Source organism: Otolemur garnettii, unplaced genomic scaffold, assembly GCF_000181295.1.
Source record: "Otolemur garnettii isolate 467f Iridium unplaced genomic scaffold, OtoGar3 scaffold00017, whole genome shotgun sequence".
NCBI lineage: Eukaryota > Metazoa > Chordata > Mammalia > Primates > Galagidae > Otolemur > Otolemur garnettii.
The window spans coordinates 7,205,487-7,215,736 of NW_003852412.1; the positions used below are offsets into that span (position 1 = coordinate 7,205,487).

General features: G+C 38.2%; 1 pseudogene; it reads left to right on the top strand.

Annotated features, from left to right (window-relative positions):
• Positions 1-9,226: 9,226 nt before the first annotated feature.
• Positions 9,227-9,780, top strand: LOC100958150 (annotated as a pseudogene).
• The last annotated feature ends 470 nt before the right edge of the window (positions 9,781-10,250 follow it).

Genomic DNA, 10,250 nt, shown 5'->3' on the forward strand with positions numbered 1-10,250 from the left:
GGGATAACATCTCTCTCAGACCAGCACCGGTGGACAGATCTGGAATAGTCATCCTTCTTTCTTAGCCAGTGTGGGACAATGATTCTATAACAATTGTACTTGCAAAGCCTACAGGTATCCTTATCCACAAGCTCCCAATTTATAGAGAGAGACCTTTCTGGTTGTTTTTTAAATAGAGAGGTAACACTGTACTGAGTTTCAGCTTAGTTACTTTCTAAGGCTTTAGAAATGTCTGGCCACATATTAAGTATTTTCTAAATTGATAATTTTACATTTCAATTTCTTTTTATATTATTATTATTTCTTTTTTTGAGACAGAGCCTCAAGCTGTGGCCCTGGGTAGAGTGCCATGGCACTACAGCTCATAGCAACCTCTTTATTATTTGTTTTTTCTTGAGACAGAGCCTCAAGCTGTGGCCCTTGGTAGAGTTCCATGGCATTACAGCTCACAGAAGCCTCCAACTCCTGGGCTCAAGCGATTCTCCTGCCTCCGCCTTCCAAGTAGCTGGGACTACAGGTGCCCGCCACAAGACCAGGCTATTTTTTGGGGGCGGGGGGGTGTAGCCATCATTATTGTTTGGTGGGCCCGGGCTGAATTAGAACCGTCCAGCTCAGGTGTATGTAGCTGGCACCTTAGCCACTTGAGCCACAGGCACGGAGCCTCTTTTTATATTATTAAATTCCCTATTTCAAAGTGATCTCAATTTCAATAAAAAGATACAATTCTCTACTTTACCTGTGAGCTTATGCTAGCTTCTCGAATACTTCCTGAAGTCTATTTTTCATCTTTACCTTGTTTACAATTTGAATCTTTTAAAAATTTTTTCTTTAAAATAATGTCTTCTTATATTTGCTTATTATAACCATTATTTAAATTTTTACTGCTATTTTAAAGTAATTTTTAAATTTTTTATATAATTGAGTAATAAATATTTTTTCCTATCTTTCTGCTTATTAAATATTTTCCCTATCTAAGAGGCTAACAGCTAAGTAGTTGGTAGTTTAGTAGAGGGAATCAAGTATATAACAAAAAGTTGAATTTTGTAAAAATTTTCTGCCATGTTTTGAACATTTAGGAAAATCCCTAATTATGGTCCTTAACTTGGGTCTCGATCAGAATGCTTTTTTTCTTTTTCTTTTTTTTTTTGAAACAGAGTCTCACTATGTTATCCTTGGTAGAGTGCTGTGGCATCACAGCTCACAGCAACCTCAAAGTCTTGGGCTTAAGAAATTCTCTTGCCTCAGCCTTTCAGGTAGCTGGGACTACAGGCACCTGTCATAATGCCAGGCTATTTTTTTTTTTTTTTTTTGCAGTTTTTGGTTGGGACTGGGTTTGAACCCACCACCTTCAGCATATGGGGCTGGCGCCCTACTCTTTTGAGCCACAGGTGCCACCCACCAGGCTATTTTTTTTTTGTTGCAGTTATCATTGTTGTTTAGCAGGTCCAGGCCAGGTTTGAACCCACCAGCCCTGGTGTATGTGGCTGGCACCCTAACCATTGGACTACAGGCACCAAGCCTAAATCAGAATGTTTAATTCATCCTTATGGCCTAGAAATTACAGAACATAATTACTATTTTCCTGAAAGAAAGAATAGCTTATTTAGAAGATCAGGTAAAGCTAAGTGGAGAAAGAGAGAAATGTAAAGAGGACAGGTTTCAAAAGGTTACAACTTTTTTCTTTTCTTTTCTTTTCTTTTCTTTTTTTTTTTTTCTGACAAGGAGTCTTACACTGCTACCAAATGCTAGAGCGTCATGGTGTCATATATAGCTCACAGCAACCTCAAACTCCTGGGCTCAAGTGATCCTCCTACCTCAGCCTCCCTGAGTAGCTGGGACTACAGGCGTGTGCCACCGTGTCTGGTTAGTTTTTTATTTTTTAGTACACATGGGGTCTCACTCTTGCTCAGGCTGATCTCTAAATCCTGAGCTCAAGCAATCCACCCACCTCAGCCTCCCAGAGTGCTAGGATTACAGGCGTGAGCCACTGTGTCCACTGGCCAGGTTAGGACTTCTTTGAGAGAGATACTCTTCAGTCAGAATTTTTTTTTTTTTGAGGACTTAGCATACCAATTAAAGAAGAAGACTATTTGGTATTTTATCTTCTAATTTTTTAGAGTTTCTTTTGAAGATATTAATCATTACTCTAAGTTAATTTTTCTTTCTGGAGGATGAAACATTAGTTTGGCAAACCCATAACACACAAGAGAAAGAAGCCAGGATGGTCAATCTACAGTGTGAGCTTTTAAAAGTTTTTTTGTGTGTTCCCCAACCAAGTAGAAACTACCAGAGACCATACAGTCAACAACCTCACAATCCTTGACTCTTGAGTAGGTATGAAACAAAGTGAGCTTCTTTCACAAATAAAGAAAAAGAATGTCTGCTGTCATGAGGGTTTTACAGTAGACCATAAAGAAGGTTGACCAACCCTTTTCTCACCAACTGATTGCTTGTCTAGTGGACCTTCAACCACTAGCCCTCAAAGCTGACTTCATCGGATTAGAAACTCATCTGCCCTATGCTTTCATATGTTCCCTATGGACCACTCAGTAGAAAAGATTCAGTAAAACTCAGTAGAAACAATCTAAGAAAAAATAAAAATTCATAAAATAAAACTTTGTACATATAGACAACAGCAAAAGCAAGGCAAGCAGTAGAAGAATAATATGTTAGTAGTAAAAAAAGAAAATTATCAAATAGTGTATCTCCAAAAGAAAAGGTCTAGTTATCTTAGTTCAAAGATCTATGTCTAAATAAAAACCTATTTGTCTACAAATCCTAGAATAGCAAAATAAGTTCAACACTAGAAACTCAATAAAACTAGTTAGGGATCAGATGAAACTAACTCACTAGTCAGCATATCTGAAGGGTAAATAGAATTTTGGTAGAAGGTGCATCTCTTGGCCTAATGATCCCTTAGGAATCATTGGAATGATTCCTTTGGACTGCTGCCTAATGAAAGGTTTTAAAACAATCTTGGTAGAACCTCCACAATTGTCAAAAGACAAACAGACCTTCACTCAATATTTTAAATAAAAAGACTATCTCTTGTTACAGTAAGAGATGTGGGTTAGATGTCTTTTCAAGCAGAATCAGTCGCTGATTTTATATAACATTTTGGCAAAGCATAGACTTCAGGAATTGGTCAACTCTCAGAAACATGAGTAGGTTGACATCATCTGTAGAAGTGTGGTTACTAGCTGAGACTATTATTGATTGGGTACCACTCAGAGACTTGCTTATTAGAGTGAGTCCGTTCTTGAGTGGCTGACTTTCAGAAGTCAGAGATTGGCACTGAGGGGTTGGGTTATAAAATTGTGTTTACTGAGACAAGTTCTTTGATAGAACATGTTTAAAACCACTTATTGTGGCTACTTTTCACTATGGCTTCAGAATATTCAGTCTCTTTCTATATTTTCATTCTCAAGCTCAAGGATAAGATAAAGTAAGAAAGAAAAAATAAGAGAAATATTGGAAGCTACACCTGGCTGAGCGTGGTAGAGCTCTGTCAAAAATGGTATAATTTACCACTCTGGAACAGATGTCAGCCTAAGAGTTAGGAGGAGATGGTAAAATCCTTGGTACACATGAGATTCCTGTGTGTAAGGTTGTACTTTGTATGGTTGAGCCAGTAGAAGAAAAAGAGGGATTCTTCTAAAAGAGTTACAGTTAAAACCAGTATATATTTAGGTAACTTCTGAATTTCACTCCTTACTGGCATTATCACTTATGGTACACAATATTCCTTTTAAGGAAACATATGTGTAAACTATATAGATAAATTTGTTAAAGAGAGTGTTGGGCATTCTGCTATTACATTCCCTTACTTTTTCTTCTCTATTTGTTCCTTCACTTCCCAGGTGAAGGACACAACTACAACTCCGACTTTACCTTAAAAATGCAAATAATGTAATCCAATGGCATGTACCCTCATATTAATCCAAACTTTTAAAAAATAAAAAAGGGGGGGAGGAGAAGGCAAGGTTCCCATCAAAGAATCTGGTAAGTCACTTCCAGTTTTAATTTATAATATCTTCTTCATTTCCAAGATAATTGGTTACAGTGCCATTTGTGACCACAGAGTTAGAACTTCATTACAGAACTAAACCTTAGAGATAGTACTTCTAAATTATTTTTGGAAAAGAATGGAAAGGAAAAGGTGCTATCGGTATGATTAATAGCTTGATCTCTGGTTTCACTCAGATCTGGGCTTAAGTCCTTGCTCCTCCACTTGTGAGTTATGTGGCCTGGGACAAGTTACTCAACTTCTCCAAGCTTCTGTGTTCTCACCTGTAAAATGGTATTAAAAATAATGCCTACTTTATATGGCTGTTGAGAGGATTCGAAGCAATAAATCATATGGAGAGTTTAGCATAATTCCTGGCACATGGTAGACATCTAATAAATGGAATGTATCTTTTTTAATTAATAGGAAAAAAGCATGAAGAATTTTTTTTTATTTTTTATAGCATAACTATGTACATCAATGCAATCATGGGGTACAGTGTGCTGTTCTCATATACATTTTGAAATACTCTCATCAAACTGGTTAACATAACCTTCATATCATACTCTTAGTCATTAAGTTAAGACATTCATACTCTGCTTTTAGAAAGATTCACTTGTACCCTTGTAAGATAAACCATATAGGTGACCCCATCAATCACCCTCCCTCCCCCCATCCACACCCTTCTCACCTCCCCTCTCCCACCCCCTTCCCATATTCTAAGGCTACAATTAGGTTATGACATTCCTATAAAAGCTATGACTTAGTTTCAAAATAGGGCTGTGTACATTGGATACTTTTTCTTCCATTCTTGAGATACTTTACTGAGAAGAACAATTTCTAATTCCATCCATATAAACATGAAGGAGGTAAAGTCTCCATCTTTCTTTAGGGCTGCATAGAAGAATTCTTATACTAAAATACATAATTTATGTGCTTTTCTTCCCTTGTTTCAATTTTGTTTCTGCATAAATAAAAATTACTTTTAATATCTTGAAATTCTTTTCCTAACATTTACGACACAAAAATCTATCTTCACAGCTCTTTATGATAAGATATGGTCATATTGATAATTATGTTAATAAATTTATGGTAAAAAATAGCCTCACTTGAATCAGGTAGCAAGATGGAAATATGAGGTTAAAGAAATGTATGAGTTCATTATGTGTGGCTTGAGTATCCAGAGTAGATGATAATTTATACTCCTAAAACATTTTCACTCCACCAACTCTGTCCAGCTGATGACATAATATATAGAGCCATGGACCACTGCAGCAGAAAATGAAGAAGTGTCCCTTTGGAACAGGGATTCCTGGTCCTTCCAATGGCTCAAATATATAAGGACATAATGAGGACTGCAAAAGGACAAGTAATACTTTTATGAAGTTTGTGTCCCATACGATGGCGCCCTGGGAAAATGAAAAAGTTCAGAATAACTCTGAATGATTATCTAGCGATGAATATAGCATAATATATTTAACCATTCACCTACTGTGAAATTTATACTTTTCCCCCATATTTTTTCCTTTTATATTATAAATAATGACAGCACAAGCATGTTTGTATACAGAGCTTTTTTTCTAATGACTGAAACAGTGTGGTGCAATAAGAATGAGTCCAGACCCCAGAGCCACACTATCCAGTTCAAATTTCAGCTGCCATTGACCAATCATGTGATCTTAACCAATTTATTTAACCTTGTGTCTTTCAGTTTTCTCCTGTGTAAAATGGGGATAATAAAAGTTTCTACTTCATATGGCTAATGTGAAGATTAAATCAGTTAATAATTGTAAAGCACTTAAAAAGGTGCCTGGCACTAAGTCAGCATTCTGGGTGGAACTACAAATGTTCCTTGACATACCATGGGGTTATATCCTGATCAACCCATTGTCAATTGAAAATATCGTATGTTGAAAACGCACGGCTGACTCACAGTTGAGGCTTGCTTTCCCCACCCAGCATTGCCAAAGAACTACAGTTTTTGCACCAACATAAAGTCAATAAATTCCAAGTTGAACCATCATTAAGTCAGCAACAATACTACTGATACTGAAATTTTGCCTCAGGATAAATACTCAGGTGCAAAAGGATATTTATGTTTATGCTCTTAATATTTAATACTAAGTTGCTTTTTAAAATTATTGTATTCTGTCAGTTTACATTGACAGTAGCAATGCCTGGGTACTTGCCTTTCTATAGCTCCATTTATGGTTTTACGATTTTTCTTATACTTCTAAGTTTATTAAGTATGAGACATCTTATTGTTATTTTTAATGTAAATTTATTTAATTGCCATTAAAGTAATTTGACCATTTCTTCTTCTTCTTCTTCTTTTTTGACAGTCTCACTCTGTCGCTGTGGGTACAGTGCCCAGGAGTCAAAGCTCACAGCAATCTCAATTCTTGGGGTTGAGCAATTCTCTTACCTCAGTCTTCCCGGTAGCTGGGACAACAGGTGCTGAGCTCAGGCAGTTTACCCACCTGGCCCTCCCAGAATGCTAGGATTACAGGTGTAAGCCACCTCACCCAGCCCATTTCCTTTTATTTGAATGCTCTTAGTGCCCTTTTGTTCTTTAGGGGTGCTGCACATTAGGTTTTAGTTTTGACTAAAGACTAACAGATTCAAAATTTCATTACTTAATCTAACATATTTACTTCAAGTATGCCTTTCAGTCTCTTGTTTTCTTTTTCAGCTTGTTTTTTATTTTGCAGATATTTTAAATGTTTATACAATCAAGTGTATCTGTTTTCTATTTTCTCATTTCTTTATTTATTTTATGTTTTGGGGTTTTTTTTTGTTTTTTTTTCTTGAGACAGAGTCTCACTCTGTTGCCCTAAATAGAGTGCTATGTGGCATCATAGCTCACAGCAACCTGAAACTCATGGATTGAAGAGATCCTCTTGCCTCAGCCTCATAAGTTGCTGGGAGTACAAGCATCTGCTATGACCCCTTGCTAGTTTTTCTAATTTTAGTAGATACTGGGTCTTGCTCTTGCTCAGGCTGGTATGGAACTCCTGAATTCAAGCAATTACCAGCCTCAGCCTCCCAAAGTGCTAGGATTACAGGTGTGAGCCACTGCGCCCAGCTCTCCTTTCTGTTTGCTTTTCTGTCTTTTCTTCCTGTGTAGTATTTGCTTACCATTTGGTTTATTAATATTGAACTTCCTGCAGTTATCTCCTAAAGGGCAAAGACTCTGTTAGTCACCATATTACTTATATGCCTAGCCCAGTCCGGGTGTGTAATGAATAACCAATAAAAAACTGTGGATGAATGAACACAGTGAAGGAACAAGAGAGTTGGTCCCAGTAGTCTACAGAACACACAATCCTGGGATTACATAATGAGGCCACATTTCCTCTACTAGCCACAGTATGAAAACCATGGACTTACATCCTATAGGCCATAGAAAAACCCATCCTTCATGGGATTTCCCTTTGATGGTCCTGTTCTATTACATGTTCCACTAAATCAATACTCCTGATCATTTATCATCACTGTTAGAGTCCAGAAGGTCGCTTATGCCATCTGATAACAGTTTCTCTAGAATGCCACTCTGCCCTATCAGTTCCTCTCCAAGCATCCCTCCCTGAATTCTCTAAAGTACAGCTAAGACAAAAATGTGCTGCAAATTTGGGCTTGAAAGTAATACAATACAGTGTAGATTCCAACTACTGTTAAGAGTTACTTTCAGAACACCCAATGTGTCAGGGACCGGATCAACGCCCATCAACAAAATCTGCAGACATCTGTACACTCTCAAGCACAGACCCTAAGAACTCAAGGTGGTGGGAGTGTGTATATGACTATGAGTGTGCACACCTGTGTGTGTGTGTAATGAGAAAGATATGTAGATATAGACAAAGATATTCAGAGAGAGAGATCTTTCTTCTCTAAGTCCATGCTCTGCCTCATGTAGCTGTTGTGATGAAGATTGGATTAGATATATGAACAAAAGACAATGGAACACCTACTTATGTAGAGTGTAGTCTAGCTCCCATGGCTCAGAAAAGACAATGATAAAAGTCAGCAGTGTATTTTACAGGTCTGAGTTATTCTGTCTTAAGTAACACCAGGTGGAAGGCACCAATGGTCTGATGCCAAGCACTGTTTGGACCAAGCCTACTCCGACTGATTCCTTTCACGATTTTCATCAAAAAGAGCTCAATCTACACAACCCTCTTGGCATGGTCTAGCATGACAATCTCCCATCATCAATAACTCAAACACACACATGCACTCTTCCAAAAAATAAACAAACAGTACTTTGCAAGGATAGTTCAGCCTAAATCTATATTCCAGGGATACATATGTCTCCTCTTTTGATTTCTAAGGGACATACATCAGCTAATAAACCCAATTTACACTTCTAAACTAAGAAGTTTTTCATTTCCTTAAAAAACAAGGGAGGGCTTGCTCTACGTTTGTGTAATTACAAAGGTCCATTTTGACTAGTAGATTAACACCTACATGCTCACATAATAGAAAAACCTCAATGAAATTCAAGTAGGGGGTAGGAGAGTAGGGGATGGGCAAATTCTCACCTAATAGGTACATTGCACAGGTATATCGCACACTTCCTGGGTGAAGGGCACAACTATAACTCGAACTTTAACCCTACAAAAGCAAACCATGTAACCTTATCATATGTACCCCCATATTACTCAGAAATTTTTAAACAATAAAAAGAAATGAGGTCAGTAAAACTCAAGTATGCTGTCAGTTTAAAATGCACAGCTGATTTGGTAGAATTAATATGAAAAAACAAATGCAAAATATCTCATACTATTTTTATGTTGTTTACATGCTAAAATAACAACGTTTTGGACATATCAGGTTAAATATATTATTTAATAACATATTTAATATTAAATTATTAATATTATAATTATAACAATATATTATAACTATTAATATATTGATACTAAATCATTAATATTAAAATATTTAATAAATGTTTAAATATATTATTTAAGAATATATATAATAAATAAATAAATAAACAGGTCAGCTCGGCGCCTGTAGCTCAGTGAGTAGGGCGCCAGCCACATATTCTGAAGCTGGTGGGTTGGAGCCCGGACCAGGCCTCCTAAACAACAAGGACAACTGGGCCGGTCCTGCTGTGTGGGGCCGGGTCTCGTCGCCGCCACCCGGGCCAGGCACGGTGTTGAGCGCCGGGCCCGCCTCGCCTGTCTGTGGGTGCCCAGGATAAAGGCAGCAGTAATGCTAACGCTGGCAAGCAAACTGAAGCGTGATGATGGTCCCAAAGGGTCCCAGACCAGCTGCAGCATCCGACTCCACTTGGAGGGTTTCTGTGAGAGACAAGTTGCTTTTTAAAGAGGTTGCAGAACTTGAAGCTAATTTACCTTGTACATGTAAAGTGCATTTTCCTGATCCAAACAAGCTTCATTGCTTTCTACTAACTGTAACCCCAGATGAGGGTTACTACCAGGGTAGGAAGTTTCAGTTTGAAACTGAAGTCCCCGATGCATACAACATGGTGCCTCCCAAGGTGAAATTCTTGACCAAGATCTGGCACCCCAACATCACAGAGACAGGTGAAATTTGCCTAAGTTTACTGAGAGAACACTCGATTGACAGCACTGGCTGGGCTCCCACACGAACACTTAAGGACGTTGTTTGGGGATTAAACTCTGTTTACTGATCTTTTGAATTTTGATGACCCACTGAACATTGGGGCTGCAGAGCATCACCTGCGGGACAAGGAGGACTTCCGGAACAAAGTGGACAACTACATCAAACGCCACGCCAAATGATGAAGGGGACGCTTGCAGGCCCACGGACTGGACGCAGCTTGTCTCCAACGTGAAGCAGCAAGAAGTGGCCCCTCCGCTCCCCATCCTCACGCTCCCTCAGCCCCTCTGGATCGTCCCAGCCCTGTGACCATGTTGTCCGAAGGAGATCATCTTCATGACTACCCATTGTAGATGGAGAGTTCAACGTAAACCCAGCAAGAACACGTGTCTGGAGTTCTAAAGAGTTGTCTGCTTACCTTAACATGTTTACTTTTTTGAAATTGTACTGTATAGGTTATTGGTGAAATTCTTGAGAAGTTGTAATGAACTCAAAATTGAGGCTAGAGCTTGCTTACACTTTCCCCAAACAAAATTGGTTTCCTGCACAGGTGACGCTAATGATGTGTTCAGTATAACTTGCAGATTGGCAATAAGAAACCCACTACAAACTGTGATTGGATGCAAATTCTCTTAGCTTCTTCCACGAATGT